Here is a 15,778-nt window from a genome sequence, read left to right as displayed (position 1 = left end):
AATTAAAACAGGTTTTAAAACCCTAGAAAACCAGGCCAAATCTTTACGGTTTAAAAACAGTTTAAAAACCCTGGAAGGCCAGGTCAAACAAATAGGTCTTAAGGGCTCTCCTGAAGGCCAATAATGATTTCTGCCCGGAGTGCATTCCACAGCCCAGGAGCAGCTACAGAGAAGGCCTGCCTCTGAGTCACCACCAGACGTGTTGATGGCAAGTGAAGACAGACCTCGTCATATGGCCCTAATGATGGAATTAATGACCCTAGCATGGAATTGGCCTTTTTCACAGCTGCTGCACACTGAGTCAACACTTTAGATGAGCTGTCCACCTCAACCCCAAGTTCTCTCTCCTGGTCAGTCATCAACAGCTCAGATCCCTTCAGCATATATGTGAATTTAGGGGGGTTTGCCCCAATATGCATCACGTTACACTTGCTTACATTGAACCGCATATGCCATTTTGTCACCAACTCCCCCAGTTTGCAGAGATCTTTTTGGAGCTCTCCTCACAATCTGTATTGGATTTCACTACCCACAGTAGTTTAGTGTCACCTGCAAATCTGGCCACTTCACTGCTTACCCCAACCTTTTGATCATTTATGAACAAGTTAAAGATCACTGGTCCCAGTTTTGATTCCTGGAGGACTCCACTACCTAATTCCCTCCATTGAGAAAACTGTCCATTTGTTCCTACCCTCTGTTTCCTGTCTTTCAACCAATTATTGATCCACACATGAACCTGTCCCCTTATCCCATGACTGCTAAGTTTACTCAAGAGCCTTTGGTGGGGAACTTTGTCAAAAGCTTTTTGGAATCCCAGGTATACTATGTCAACCAGATTACCTTTATCCACATATCTCTTGACACTCTCAAAGAACTCCAAAAGGTTAGTGAGGCAAGACTTTCCCTTGCAGAGGCCATGCTGGTTCTCCTTCAGCAAGGCCTTTTCTTCTATATGTTTAACAATTCCATCCTTAGTTATGCTTTCCATCAGTTTACCTGTCACTGAAGTCAAGCTAACCAGCCTGTAATTTCACAGATTCCTCCTAGATCCCTTTTTGAAAACTGGAGTTACATTGGCTACTTTCTGGTCCTTTGGTACAGAGCCTGATTGTAGGGGCAAGTTACATACTTTTGGTAGGATATCAGCAATTTCACATTTGAGTTCATTCAGAACTCCTGCGTGGATACCATCTGGCCCTGGTGATTTGTTAATTTTTAGTTTTTCAAAACAGTTGAGAATATCTTCCCTTGTTATCTCAAATTGGACCAGTTCTTCAGCTTCTAAACCAGAGAAGCTCAGTTCTAGAAAGGGTATATGGTAAGTATCCTCCACCATGAAGACAGATGCAAAGAACTCATTCAGCTTTTCTGCAATCTCCGCGTCCTCCTTAATAACCCCTTTCATGCCGTTATCATCTAAGGGACCAACCTTCTCCCTGGCAGGTTTTCTACTTCTGATATATTTAAAGACATTCTTGTTATTCCCCTTGACACTTCTAGCTATATGCCCCTCAAACTCTCTCTTTGCATCCCTTATTGTTTACTCCCATTTCTTTTGCCAGAGTTTATGTTCCTTCCTGTTCTCTTCATTTGGGCAGGACTTCTATTTTCTGAAGGAAGTCTTCTTCCCTTTTATAGCTTCCCTGACTCCACTTGTTAGCCATGCTGGTGACCTCCTGAACTTGGTGGCACCTTTCCTCCTTCTTGGTATATATTCCAACTGAGCTTCTAGTATTGTGGTTTAAAATAAGTTCCATGTTTTTTGGAATGATTTGGCCCTCCTGACTTTCCCTATCAGCTTCCTTTTAACCAGTCCCCTAATTTTTGAGACGTTTCAGTGTTGGACTTCCTTGACAACTCTCCACTTGCATATATGCTGAATTGGATCACACTATGGTCACTGTTCCCCATGGTTCTGCAACTCTGACATCTCACACCTAGCCCTGGGCATCACTTAGGGTTAAGTCCAAGGTCACCATCTCTCAGGATGGTTCTGCAACTAACTGTTCTAAGGCATAATGAGTGGTAAAACCCTGGTGGCGCAGTGGTAAAACTGCTGCCCTGTAACCAGAAGGTTACAAGTTCGATCCTGACCAGGGGCTCAAGGTTGACTCAGCCTTCCATCCTTCCGAGGTCGGTAAAATGAGTACCCAGAATGTTGGGGGGCAATATGCTAAATCATTGTAAACCGCTTAGAGAGCTTCCAGCTATAGAGCGGTATATAAATGTAAGTGCTATTGCTATTGCTATAATGATTTAGCATGTTTAGAAATTTGGCCTCTCTTTCATTACCTGAATGTGAATTTACCGAATCTATGTGTGGGTAGTGGAAGGCACTCATTATTTCTATCTGTCTCTCTTTGATGCCTCTCTTACTTGCTTCTCCAACTCCAGGTCACTCTCAGAGTTTTGATCTGGGGGGCGATAGCATGTCCCTAGTAACACATTTCCTTTCAGTCATACATAACAATTAAGGATGTGCAAACTGATTCGGGTACAACTCGATTTGTATCTGAATCTAGCTGATTTGGGTGATTTGGAGACAAAACAAATCACCCCTGTGGTCCATTGGCTAGATTCGGGTACAAATCGAATTGTGCCTGATTCAATTCAAATTGATTTGAGATTCAGATCCTGCCTATTAATTCCCACAGATTCCCAGCTTTCATTTTTTTTTATAGCTAAACTCTAACCCCTGTAGAAGTGGAGTTATGGCGCAAAAGGTGTGGTCACTATTTCTCAAGTGTTTGGATTCTTTGGTGTATAATAACTTTCCCTCAATGAATCCCTATGAGGATTCATTACACACCTTCATTTCTTCTAGTCATTTTGACTTTCTTTTCGACAGTGCCAACTGTCAACTGCCATGTGCCAACTACACTACACTCCCACCTGCAAGGTAGTGGGGGGTACTACTCAGTTTATGTTCTAGGATTTTTTCAAGTGTTTAGGCTCTATGGTGTCTAATATCCTTTCCTCATAATGAATACCTATGAGGATTCATGACACACCAAAGAGTCTAAACACCTCAAAAATTCCTAAAATAAAAACTGAATACCCAGTGGCATGTGAGTTGCAGGGTAGTTGGAACATGGGATGCCACTAATTCCCCACCCGTACCTGCAAAGCAGTGAGGTCAAAATGAACAGGAGAAATGAAGGTGTGTAATGAAGACACCAAAGAATAAACACTTCAAAAATACCTAAAAAATAAACTGAGCACCCCTCTGTGTGTGTGTGTGTGTGTGTGTGTGTGTGTGTGTGTGTGTGTGTGTGGCGGGAGAGTGTAATTGACATATGGCAGTTGACAGTTGGCACTGTCCAATAATGGTCAAACTGAACAGAAGAAATGAAGGTATAATGAATCATAGGGATTCATTATGAAGAAAAGTTATTAGACACCAAAGAATCTAAACATTTCAATATTCCTAAAAATTAAAATGAGTACCCCACTGCCTTGCAGCTGGGGGTGGGGTGTAGTTGACACATGGCTGTTGAGAGTTGGCACTGTCCAGTGACAGTCAAAATGAACAGAAGAAATGAAGGTGTGCAATAAATCCTCATAGGGATTCATTATGATGAAAAGTTATTATACACCAAAGAATCCAAACACTAAAAATAATTACTGCACATTTTGCTCCATAACTTTGTTTCCTATAGTGGAAATGTTCAAAATCAGTAAAAGACATTAGAAAAATCATTAAAAATCTATGATGTGTCTCACTGTCTTGAAATTTGGGTGGTAGGTTGCAACCATGGGGACCTACTCACCACCCAAATTTGGTACCCCTAGGACCCTGTTAAGTGGTCCGAATTGGCCCAAATCCAAATCAAAGCAAATACAAATCAAATCTCTGGTGACTTGGAGGGGGTAGATTTGGATACAAAACAAATCGAATCAAAAAATTTGATTTGTGCACATCCCAATAATGATTCTGTGGAGGACTCCAGTCCATCCACCTAGGTTTTCTAACCTGTTGGAATTTATCCCTTCTTTAATATATGGTGCTACTCCTCCTCTGATCCTCCCCTCCCTGTCCCTTCTGTAGAGTTTATATCCAGAAATAATAATGTCCCAATGGTTTTCACCATACCACCAGGTTTCTACTATGCCCACACTATATCCATATTTTCTTTAGTAACTAAGCATTCCAGCAAACCCATCTTCACTTGGAAGCTTCTTACACTGGTTTATAGATACCTATATCACAAGTCTCTTACTTGGTGTGGGTATGTACTATCTCTCTTACGATCATTTGGTAAGCCCTGGTATCCCTCAGGGCTCCGTATTGTCCCCGATGTTTTTTAACATCTACATGAAACCGCTGGGAGAGATCATCAGGAGATTTGGTGCAGGGTGTTATCAGTAAGCTGATGACACCCAAATCTTTTTCTCCATGTCAGCATCATCAGGAAAAGGCATAACCTCCCTAAATGCCTGCCTGGAGGCAGTGATGGACTAGATAAAAGGTATCAAGCTGAGGCTGAATCCAGACAAGACGGAGGTACTTATTGTGTGGGGTAGGAACTCGGGAGATGATTTTGATCTGCCAGTTCTGGATGGGGTCACACTTCCTTGGAAGGAACAGGTACACAGTCTGGGGGTGCTTTTGGACACAAGTCTCTCCCTGGTGCCCCAGATTGAGGCAGTGGCCAGAGGTGCCTTTTATCAGCTTTGGCAGATACACCAGCTGCATCCATTTCTTGAGATAAATGACCTCAAAACAATAGTACATCTGCTGGTCACCTCCAGATTGGATTACTGCAATGTGCTCTATGTGGGGTTGCCATTGTACGTAGTCCAGAAACTGCAGTTGGTCCAGAATGTGGCAGCCAGGTTGGTCTCTGGGTCATCTTGGAGAGACCATATAACTCCTATCCTAAAAGATCTACACTGGTTGCTGATAAGTTTCCGGGCAAAATACAAGGTTTTGGTTATAACCTATAAAGCCCTAAACAGCTTGGGCCCTGGATATTTAAGAAAATGCCTTCTTTGCTATGAACCACAACACCCTGTGAGATCATCTGGAGAGGTTCGTCTGCAGTTGCCAGCGGCTCGTCTGCTCAGGGACGGGCCTTCTCCATTGCTGCCCTGAGGTTTTGGAACACACTTCCTGCTGAAATAAGAGCCTCCCCATCTCTTACAACTTTTTAAAAGGCAGTCTAGATGCATTTGTTCACCCAGGCGTTTAATTAGCTATTGGTTTAATTGTGTTTTTAATAGTTTTAATGTTTTAAATTTTAATTGTAATGTTTTAATCTCTTTATTTGTTGTTTTTTATTGTTTTGTTGTTAACCGCCTTGCATTTTGGGCAGTATACAAATGTGTTAAATAAATAATAAAATAAATAAATCTGACCTTTTTGGCCAGCTGTCATGTGTTACCTTCTACTCAACTCCTGGCTCTATCCTGTCCCATTCTGGTTTATCCAAAACATGTGCTCCCTCACACCTTAGGGGATTTTTCTTGCCAAACCAGATACCACCCAGTCCCTGCTGGTAATATCCCAGGCATCTTTTTAAAAGCTGCTCTGCGACATTCTTGATTTTAAGTACCAGCAGTCTGATTCCATCGTGGTTCAAGTCGAGCCCATCCCTTTTGTACAGGCTTCGCTTGCTCCAAAATGTATTCCAATGCCTGACCAATTTAAACCCCTTCTCCCTGCACCACTGTCTCTTCCACGCATTCAGACCCCTCAGCTCTGCCTGTCTTGCTGGCCCTGCATGTGGAACAGGTAGCACTTCAGAGAATGCTACCCTGGGTGTCTTGGAATTCAGTATGATACCTAGCAGCCTAAATGTTATCTTCAGGACCTCCCAGCTGCATTTCCCAACATTGATGGTGCCAACGTGCACCATGACAGCTATCTCCTCCCCAGCACTGCCTAACAACCTACCTAGATCCGCAACCTTTGCACCAGGCAGGCAAGTCACCGTGCAGTCTACACACAGGTCACAGACCCACCTCTCTATGCCCCTAATGATTGAATCACCCACTACTAGGAGGCCCCACCCCTTGGAGAAGTATCCTCTATGCAAGAGGATATGGGTGCATCACCCAAGGAAGGAGTCCCTGCTAAGCGAGCCTTTTCCTCTTCTTCAGATCAACATCCTCCTTCCCCGAGACCTTCATGACAGCAGAAGCACCCTCATCCTAGGAATGGGATGCCTCTATCACATCCCTGAGGCTCTCATTCACACATCTCTCTGCCTCCCTGAGCTTCTCCAGGTCAGCCACTTTGGCTTCGAGGCAGCTAACATGTTCTTTCAGAATCAGGAGCTCTTTGCCCCGAGCACGCACCCAGGACCTCTGCCCATCAGGCAGTTAGTCATATATGCAACACTGTGCAATACAGTAAAGTACCCCCTCCCCTGCTGGCATTCTGCCTTCATAACTGGTTTGATTGGCTATTTAGAATATACTTGAAACTACGTTTCAGGTGCAGTTGCCAGCTAATTAAAAGTTTTAAACTTTGTTCTCCAAGGAAATTAAAGGCATTGTGTAGTATTTAACTTATCCTCATGCTGTGTGTCTCTGTGTGATGAAGGGGGACCATTTTTGTGCCTCCCCACTGAGTTTCCCTCCAATCTCCTGCTAAACTCCCGCAAAACCCCTTCAATATCTGTTTGCAAACTCCTGTTAGCAAATTACCTTGGAGCAAAGTTCCTCTGGTCTGAGCAAGATCTGTTGGCAAACTGAGTCACCTCAGGCATGTGACCCCTCCAACAAGCTGAGTCACTCCCCTTGAACTAATCCCCCACTCAGGCTAACTGGAATTACTCTGTCAAACACACACACTTCCATCCAGCCAGAAATGAAAGCTTAGAAAATTACTAGCTCTAATAAACCTAGCTTGTTCTTTCCCCTTGGTTTTCCTGTTGGTTGGTTGGTTGGTTAGTTGATTTGTTTGTTTGTTTGTTTGCTATGTTTCCTTGTTTGATATCTTCTTTAGGAGAGAAATGCGAAGCCTGTTGCCCCCTTTGTCTTCAAGATCTGCCGGCAAACAGTAGGACTGTGCAATTCTTCGAATTCCCCGCTGAGCACTGGAAAAAACTACACCTCCCAGCTCTCCCGGTGCACCTTCCAAGAAGGCACGGAAACACAACAGAGCACCCTGCTCTTTATGGGGCCTTGGAACTGGTCAGTAGTCAGTTTGGAAGCTGGGTCCTGCAGGGAGGTGAGTACTGGGAACACTCGGGTCCAGGCAGCACCAGTAGGGTTGTGGGCACTATTCAACTATTTGAAACTGACAAAGTTTCAAGAACTTTTGATTACGTTGATGCCCTCTAAGCTATGGATATGACTCTTTGACTATTGACTCCTTGAAGATTGTATAGTTTTTATTACATGATCAATAATGTATTCATTGGGAGGACTGGTAATCAGAAGTATGAGGTCTTGACCATTGTTTATCTTTCCTTTTTAATTATCTGTAATACCATATATAATTTCTGTATCTTGGAAATTCAGTTGTTAATCATGTTTTATACTTTTCTATTGCAAAAATAAAAAAAACTATATTTAGAAAAAGAAAAAGAAACTGAAGAAGTGCACAGTTCTAGTAAAGTTCAGAACATTACTACTAAAGCTACTAAAGCTAATACTACCACTACTACTACCATCACCACCACTCCTACTCCTACTACAAAGATTTATATACCACTTTTCAAAAATTTCAACAAGGAAATTATCAATGTGGTTTACATAGCAAAAGGTATAAGGAAAATGTAGTAGCAGCTGGTACAGGGGTGGTAGTCATAAATGAGCCACTGATGCAGCCTGCTCCTGTTCCCACTCTCCTCTCCCCACCCCAGCCACCTTGCTCTGGGGAGAGGAGACCAGGAATGAGCCATACTTGCAGTTTTCTAACTTCCCCCTGTCCTGCCCATACTGTCCGCTGCTGAGAAAATGGTTCCCTGTCTGCAAAGGACCCACAGCCTTTAACTCACACATTCACACACATGGCACCAGGAGCAGCTATTGTAGAGATGCTGTACTGGGTTGAATAGAGGCAGTTGCTCTGCCCCTGCTACACCGCTCATTGAAGTTTGAGCCCCACCGCCCATTGAGGTCATCTGAGGAGGTCCGTCTCCAGCTACCGCCAACCCGTTTGGTGGCTACACAGAGAGGGGCCTTCTCAGCCGCTGCCTCAAGATTGTGGAATGTGCTCCCTGCTGAGATATGACCCTCCCCATCTCTGGCAATTTTCAAAAAACACCTGAAAATTCATCTTTTCACCCAAGCTTTCCCAGCTTTTAAAAACTGTCTGTTTTTAATTCTATGGCTGTTTTTAAATTGTTGCATTGTTTTAACTTATATATGTGTTTTAATTGTTTTTATGTTAACCGCCCAAAGACGAAAGTTTGGGCGGTATAGAACTTCAATCAATCAATCTATCAATCAATCAATGTGAGAGAATCACCACTTTGAAAGGTGCCCCTTTTCATATTAGAAGGGGTTGTTAGTGGGATGTGTGTGTGTGTGTGTGTGTGTGTGTGTTGGAAGGGCACTTTTCTTCTGCAATTGATTTGTCCTGATGCATGAAGATTTGCAAGTTTCTCAGAAGTGGGAGGTACTCTTCCTACCAAAAAAATAAAAAATAAAATCCCTCCTCCTTTCCCAAGGAGGGAAACAGAATTACTAGCAATATATATCCCCATTCAATTATGTGTTCGAACAAATAAACCCCCGACATTATACAGATGTTGCGCAGTCTCCAAATGCAAATATTGTAAACCTGAACATGATTCAACCAATTTTCTATAAGGCAAATAAATTTAATTCGCTTGGTGTCTCATCATCTTAAAGCCCCTTCAGGGATAATCAGTGACATTACAGTTCTCTGAAGTCCTTTCTAATGTGTAATATGCTACTGGCTACTTTATAGCTAATATACATGTGGCAAGCAAACAAATTGTCCCACAGTGATTTCCTTTCTGCTGAAGCGATTTCCCCATTAATATGAAAGTGGCGGGGGTGGGGGGTAGATTTAAGGAGCATCAGTATGGGGAGTTGGTGTTGCAGAGGGGCCTTCACTCAGTGGTACAGCACCTGCCTTGCATCCCAAATTTAATTCCCAGCATTTCCAGCTAAAGGATCTCAGTTAGCAGGCCTAAGTAAAAAGGTCACTGCCTGAAGGCTTGAAGAGCTGCCGTCAGCCAGAACCTAGCTAGACAGGGTAGAGCTCTGGGTTCATGAAGCAAGGAGAGAAGAGCTGGTCTTGTGGTAGCAGGCATGACATGCCCCCTTAGCTAAACAGGGTCCACCCTGGTTGCATATGAATGGGAGACTAGAAGTGTGAGCACTGTGAAATATTCCCATTAAGGGGAGGAGCTGCTCTGGGAAGTGCATCTAGGTTCCAAATTCCTTCCCTGGCAGCATCTCCAAGATAGGGGTAAGAGAGATGCCTGCCTGCAACCTTGGAGAAGCTGCTGCCAGTCTGTGAAGACAATACTGAGCTAGATAGACCAATAATCTGACTCAGTATATGGCAGCTTCCTATGTTCTTATGTTCCTAAGGTGAGGCAGATGCACCAGGTGGTGGATTGTTGGGGCATCAGCAGGTCAGTGAGGTGCCCCCACTGCTACAGTTGGACAGATCTAGCCCTTGAAAGCTTCATTAGGAACATAGGCAGCTGCCTTATCCCGGCTCAAACCCTTGGTCCAGCTGGCTCAGTATCATCTACACTGACTGGCAGCAGCTTCTGCAAGGTTGCAGGCAGGAGTCCTTCCCAGTCCTGCCGGGAAATTCCAGAGCCGCGTTCTTCACTGCAAGGCCTGGGTGGCAGTGGCAGCCCCCATCCGTCCTAATTTCGGCTTCCTGGCTAACTGTTTCTTGGGCCTGTGTGAAGTTTCGGCAAGAGGCAACCATTCCCACGGTGCAGTGCTACACTTTGCCCAGCACTGGTAGGTGGGGTGAGGGGCCCTTTCGGGGAAAGGGAGCCCTCCTGAGCCATTGCAAAGAAGAGCCCCCGGTGGCGCAGTGGTAAAAAAAAACTGCCGCCCTGTAACCAGAAGGTTGCAAGTTTGATCCTGACCAGGGGCTCAAGGTTGACTCAGCCTTCCATCCTTCCGAGGTCGGTAAAATGAGTACCCAGAATGTTGGGGGGCAATATGCTAAATCATTGTAAACCGCTTAGAGAGCTTCCAGCTATAGAGCGGTATATAAATGTAAGTGCTATTGCTATTGCTATTGCAACATTCTGCAAGGCACACACAGGGCACTGGGAAGTGTCGTTCTTCCCAGTACTTTCCTCCTAGAGCTCTTGATAAAGGACTCCGTCTCCCATAAAGGGCCCTCCCGGCACTGAGAAAAGTGCAGGACGGTGCAGAAGTGAACACAGTGGGAAATGGTTTTCACATTGACTTGGGGGGGGGGCAATGTAGCATAGTGAAAAATAGTGAAAATCACTGACATGATTCATGAGTCACCGTGGTGTACTCTCCTGAATGAACAGAGCTTTTCTGCATACAGCAATACGCACGCAAGATCGGCATGCACAATTGGGGATGCCTTTCCCCCCAATGCGCCACCCCTCCCAACTGATATAGCATCCCTGTGCTTTGTAGAGGGGCAAAGTGGTGAGGGAAGAAAGAGCAGGTGCCCATCAAAGCTCACTAGCTAGGACGCCATTGTTTCTGCTGCTGCAACAGGGGCGAGACACAAATCTGGCACACCACAGCATCTGCCACCATGATAAGGGGATGGGCGGCCCTCCAAGGTGGGGCCTCAGACGGCATCTTGCTGAAGGCCCCCTCAAACCTGGAGCTGACCTCAGGGAGCAGAAACAGCGGGAATGATCCTGCTTCTCCACCAGAGGTTATTATTCTTATTATTTTACATTTTATATCCCGCTCTTCCTCCAAGGAGCCCAGTACTACATATTTAAGTTTCTCCTCACAACAACCCTGTGAAGTAGGTTAGGCTGAGAGAGAAGTGACCGGCCCAGAGTCACCCAGCTAGTATCATGGCTGAATGGGCATTTGAACTCGGGTCTCCCCGGTCCTAGTCCGGCACTCTAACCACTATGCCACGCTGTCTCACTGAACATGTGTACCTGTGAACAGGTTCACTGAACATGTGTAGGAACATAGGAAGCTGCCCTATACTGAGTCAGACCAGTAGCCCACCTAGTTCTGTGTTGGCATACAGTATGTGGAGCTGCTACATCAAGGTTTCAGCCAGAAGGTATGAAACTCTTCAAGGTTCCTCTCCCAGTCCTACTTGGAGAAGTCAAGGATTGAATCTGGGACCTTCTGCATGCAAGCAGATGCTCTACCACTTACTTATGCCCCATCCCCGACGGGAAAGATCGTGCCACGGTAGCGCTCATGTGTAGTCACCCATCCAAATGCAAACCAGGGTGAACCCTGCTTAGCAAAGGAGACAATTCATGCTTGTTGCCACAAGACTAGCTCTTCTCCTCATGTAACGGGCTGGTTTAAAGTAGCTCAGTTGTTTTCAATTGAAAGAACTCATAGATGCTAGTGATCTAGAACTGCCTTCCTTTAGAGCAGCACTATCTTCCAAATTGTATTATGAATGTGGTCCATTTGGCACTTCTTTGAGCTACAGGAATTTGCCAGAATCCACTGGATGCATCCAATTTAAAAAACACAGCTGCACCTGCTACCTTTGGGAGGAAAAAAAAATCCTCTAGTGTTGGTGGGATGAACTTTTCTTGAACCACAGCTCCATGCAGACTCCTTAAATCCACACAGATTCTAATTTTCTCCATTTTTCTCCCCTACAGGCATTACATGCAAGCGCTCTGCAATTGGCTGTGTTATTATTTTCTCAATTATACCTCTCTCTTCCATGCTCTTTAATTTGGCTTTTACTTTGTGGCATAATGGGACAGGAATCCTCTAGGAGGAAGGCGTACAATATATAGTTCAGCATTATTCTTCAAAATAATATCTGCTGGCTCTCATGTATACATGTATTTATTTTACTACCTGCCAGCCATGTTTCTATACCACCTTCGAGCTGTTGAGATGTTTAAATGTTCTCAAGGTAGTTTACATATAATAAAACAATTTGAAATTTTCATACATATAAGATTATTAAACATTTTAACAGAACTATTTTAAAAATAAACATCTATATTTTCAGTTATTTCCTGAATGCCTAGCAGAATAAACATGTTTTCTCTTGTTTCCAAAATAAGACAAAGGTAGAACACAGATTAACCTGTAGAGGGAGTATTTTCCCACAGCTCCAGAGCCACAACCAAAAAGGCTCTGCTCCTAGTAGAAACAGATTTGAGCTCCCAGAAACATGGCACTTTGGAGTGAAACTTCATTGTCAGAGTTTAAAACCCCGAGGGGCTCATGTAGAAGAGGGTGTCTCCTGAGATTATCGGGGCCAAGGTCATATAGTGCTTTAAAGAGAGTCTGTATAGTACAGAGGTGGGCAAACATGGCCCTCCAGAAGTTGTTGAACTACAACTCCCATAATTCCCAGCAATTCCCATCATTCCCAGCCCACAGTGGTGGCTGGGAATGATGGGAGCTGTAGTTTAACAACAGCTAGAGGGCCATGTTTGCCCACCCCTGGTACAGTATAATGTTTAGAGTTCTGGATTTAGTCTGGAGTAGACCTGGGTTCAAATTCCCACTCAGTCACAAAACTTGATGAGTATCCTTGGGCCAGTCACTCTCTCGTGCTCAGCCCAATCTGCCTTAGAGGATTGTTGTGAGAAGGAAAAGAGCCATGTATGGCAGAATGACAGCTTTATTGCTGCAGACAAACTAGAACAGTGGTACTTACACAGTGGGTTGCCCCTGGCACAGCATCCCCTATTATTAGAAGAGCAACAGTATAGTTAGTCCCCATTACACCTGGGTTTTAAAACTGCTAATTTCTAAAGGACACCAGCTGTAAAGTTCTGGAAATAATCACAACACTCCAGTTAGCCAACTTGGGTTGTTTTCCTGGAGCAAAGGATGGACCTGAAGGGGAAAAAACAACCCCTCTTCATCTAAACGTAGTCATGACTAAATCTGACTGATTGTAATGGGGAGGTTGTGTAATTAACTGTTTCTGCTGGTTTGAGGACTGTCACAACTCACTTCAGAAATGTGGTTGTTTGTTTCTGCATACCTCATTGTTTATTATTCAGTTTGGGCTAGTGGGAGCAATGTTGATACCGTATACTTTCTAGATCAGGGGGTCCCAATCTTGGGTCCTCAGATGTTGTTGGACTACAGCTCCCATCATTCAAAGGCCATTGTGGCTGGGGATGATGGGGATTGTAGGCCAAGAACATCTGGGGACCCAACAGATTGGGAACCCTTGTCGACAGAAAAAAACCCAACCATTCAATGCATCTTCCATACACCCAGCCATTGCTGCAGCTACATTCTCCATGAGGAGATCAACATAAGGATCTCGGTGGAATTCTCTTTCTCCGTCTCTCCACTCCTCATGGCCATGGGCCAACATTATGCACAATGGGAAACCCATTAGTGAAGCATTGGCTCCACTAAGCGTCCCTTCTCCTCCCCAGGGCCCAGCCAGCAAGTTGCAGCTAATATTATAATCCTTTATACAATCTATGGTGCAGCCACATTTAAAATATGGGGTGCAGTTCTAATCACCGAATCTCAAAAAGGTTGTTATAAAAATAGAAGCAGAAGTGATGCAGAAGACAGTAACCTATTAAGATCGCCTCTTAACATCATCTGGAGAGGTCTGGTTATGGATGCCACCAACTTGTTTGGTGGTGACTCGGGACCAGGACTTCTGATAAAAGGTTATCATAATATTTGTGGCTTTTTAGCTCCAAAAAAAGCCGATTAAGGGAAGACTTTACTAATTATGCATATAATTATGCATGTGGATGCACAAATCCAGATAGGTTTTTCTCTCTCACACACACAATACTGGAACCAGGGGGTCATCCCATGAAACTGATTGCTGAGAAATTTTGAACTGACAAAAGGAAATACTTTTTTCACACAGCACATAATTAATCTTTGGCGTTTTCTGCCACAGGATGTGGTGATGGCATGGCCATCAGGTCGGATGACTTTAAAAGGGGCTTAGAAAAATTCATGGAGGACAGGTCTATCAGTGGCTACTAGTCTTGATGGCTATAGGCTCCTTCCAGGTCCAGAGGCAGGATGCCTCTGAGTACCCGTTGCAGGGGAGCAACAGCAGGAGAGAGGGCATGCCTTCATCCGACCCCTGTGAGTTTCCCAGAGCCATCCCAGTTGGCCAGTGTGGGAAGAGGATGTTGGATGAAACAGGTTTTGGTCTGCTCTAGCAGATCTCTTCTTATATTCTAACATCCTTGCATTCCAGAGCTAGCATGCTGAAAGCTCACTAGAGCGTTGGAGAGCCAGTAGTGGCTGGTGCGGGAGGCACCTTTAAGAGTAAATTAGTACTGTACATGTTTACCTCCCGTACCGCCACATCTGAAAGCTCTTCCCAGCAGCGGTGCAGCGCCCAGCACCCGCTACAGCTGAGGATCGGCTCCACCACTCAGCTGGCGGAGGCCATTTGTGTAGCCAGCAAATGGCCTCCACGCATTTGCAGAGGACAGCTGAGTGGCAGAGTCGATTCTCCACCACAGTAGGTACTGGGTGGCATGCCGCTGCTGGTTAGAACTTTCAGGTGGGGCAGGACGAGAGGTAGGCACCTACTAATTTACCCTTAAAGGTGCCTCCCACCTCCCTCCCCCATGCACCAGGCGCCACCGAGGAGAGCATACTACCCCATATGCTGTAGCTGCACCCAAAGCATGATGGACAGTGTGCCCTGAAAGTTGGGGGGGGGATCTTGTGGAAATGTCCTCATCCAAAGAGTCAAAATGATGCTGTCAAGATAAAAACCACAAAACATCCATTATAAATGTTTCCCTCTCTGTTGTGAAAGCAGTGAGATGGTTTGCTTCCCCATCTCATTATTTATTATCCCATTTGCGCTTCTTGAAGAGGTGCTGTTTGTCCTAGATAAAAGGAATCACTCAAAACATCATAACCAGGATAAATTGGATAAATCCTAGGGCTGGGGGGCTGGGATCCAGCTATAATGAGGCAAATGTACTACAAGATCCTGAAGACCACCCCTTTGGATCCAACGAAGGCCCATCTACTCTGTTTGCAGCAGCCTCTGGGTGCCCACAAGAGGGGCATGAAGGTGATAGTCCTTTCTGGTCCGCTGCATGTGATATGCAGAGGTGGTCTACTTCAGAAAATGGAGAGCCCATTTAGCCAACTTCTCATAAGTTAGTTTGGAGAACATAGCTGAAAGCTATTGGGATGAATATATCCCATTCCTTTTCATGCCTTCTAAACTAATGGCCCTGCCTTTATCTTGTGGTAGAGGCTCCTATGGGTTAGTTGCACATTTGAACTTAATACAAGCAGCCTCTCGGCCTCGGGTGTCTCCCCAGAATGTCCTGAGCACTTGCGCAGGGCATCCTGGGACTTCTGGGGGTCAGGCGGCCCCCGATCCCTGCCTCCTCTACTGGCTCCATGACAGAGCTGGTAATCGTGTGGGTGGTCAATCCGGGCGCCCGGGGCCGGCTCCCTGCTCATCTGTGGGGAGAGCCCAGTAAGGCTTCCCCGACTGCTTGTATGGAGAGCCTCTTGGTTTGGTACGCAACTGGCGACATATTTTTTACATTGAAACCGGTTCTGTTTTTAACTTGTAACATCTGGTATTTTATTTTTGCATCATAAAGAGGTCTAGGTGGAAGAAGTCAATATGCGCATAGCATCACGAACCTATCAACATGTTTATAGATGTACTTTCTCCTGTATGCTCTGA

This window comes from Hemicordylus capensis, chromosome 2 (genome assembly GCF_027244095.1).
Source record: "Hemicordylus capensis ecotype Gifberg chromosome 2, rHemCap1.1.pri, whole genome shotgun sequence".
NCBI classification, from domain to species: Eukaryota; Metazoa; Chordata; class Lepidosauria; order Squamata; family Cordylidae; genus Hemicordylus; species Hemicordylus capensis.
The sequence above is the reverse complement of the archived record's forward strand: the minus strand, read 5'-3'. Positions refer to the sequence as shown.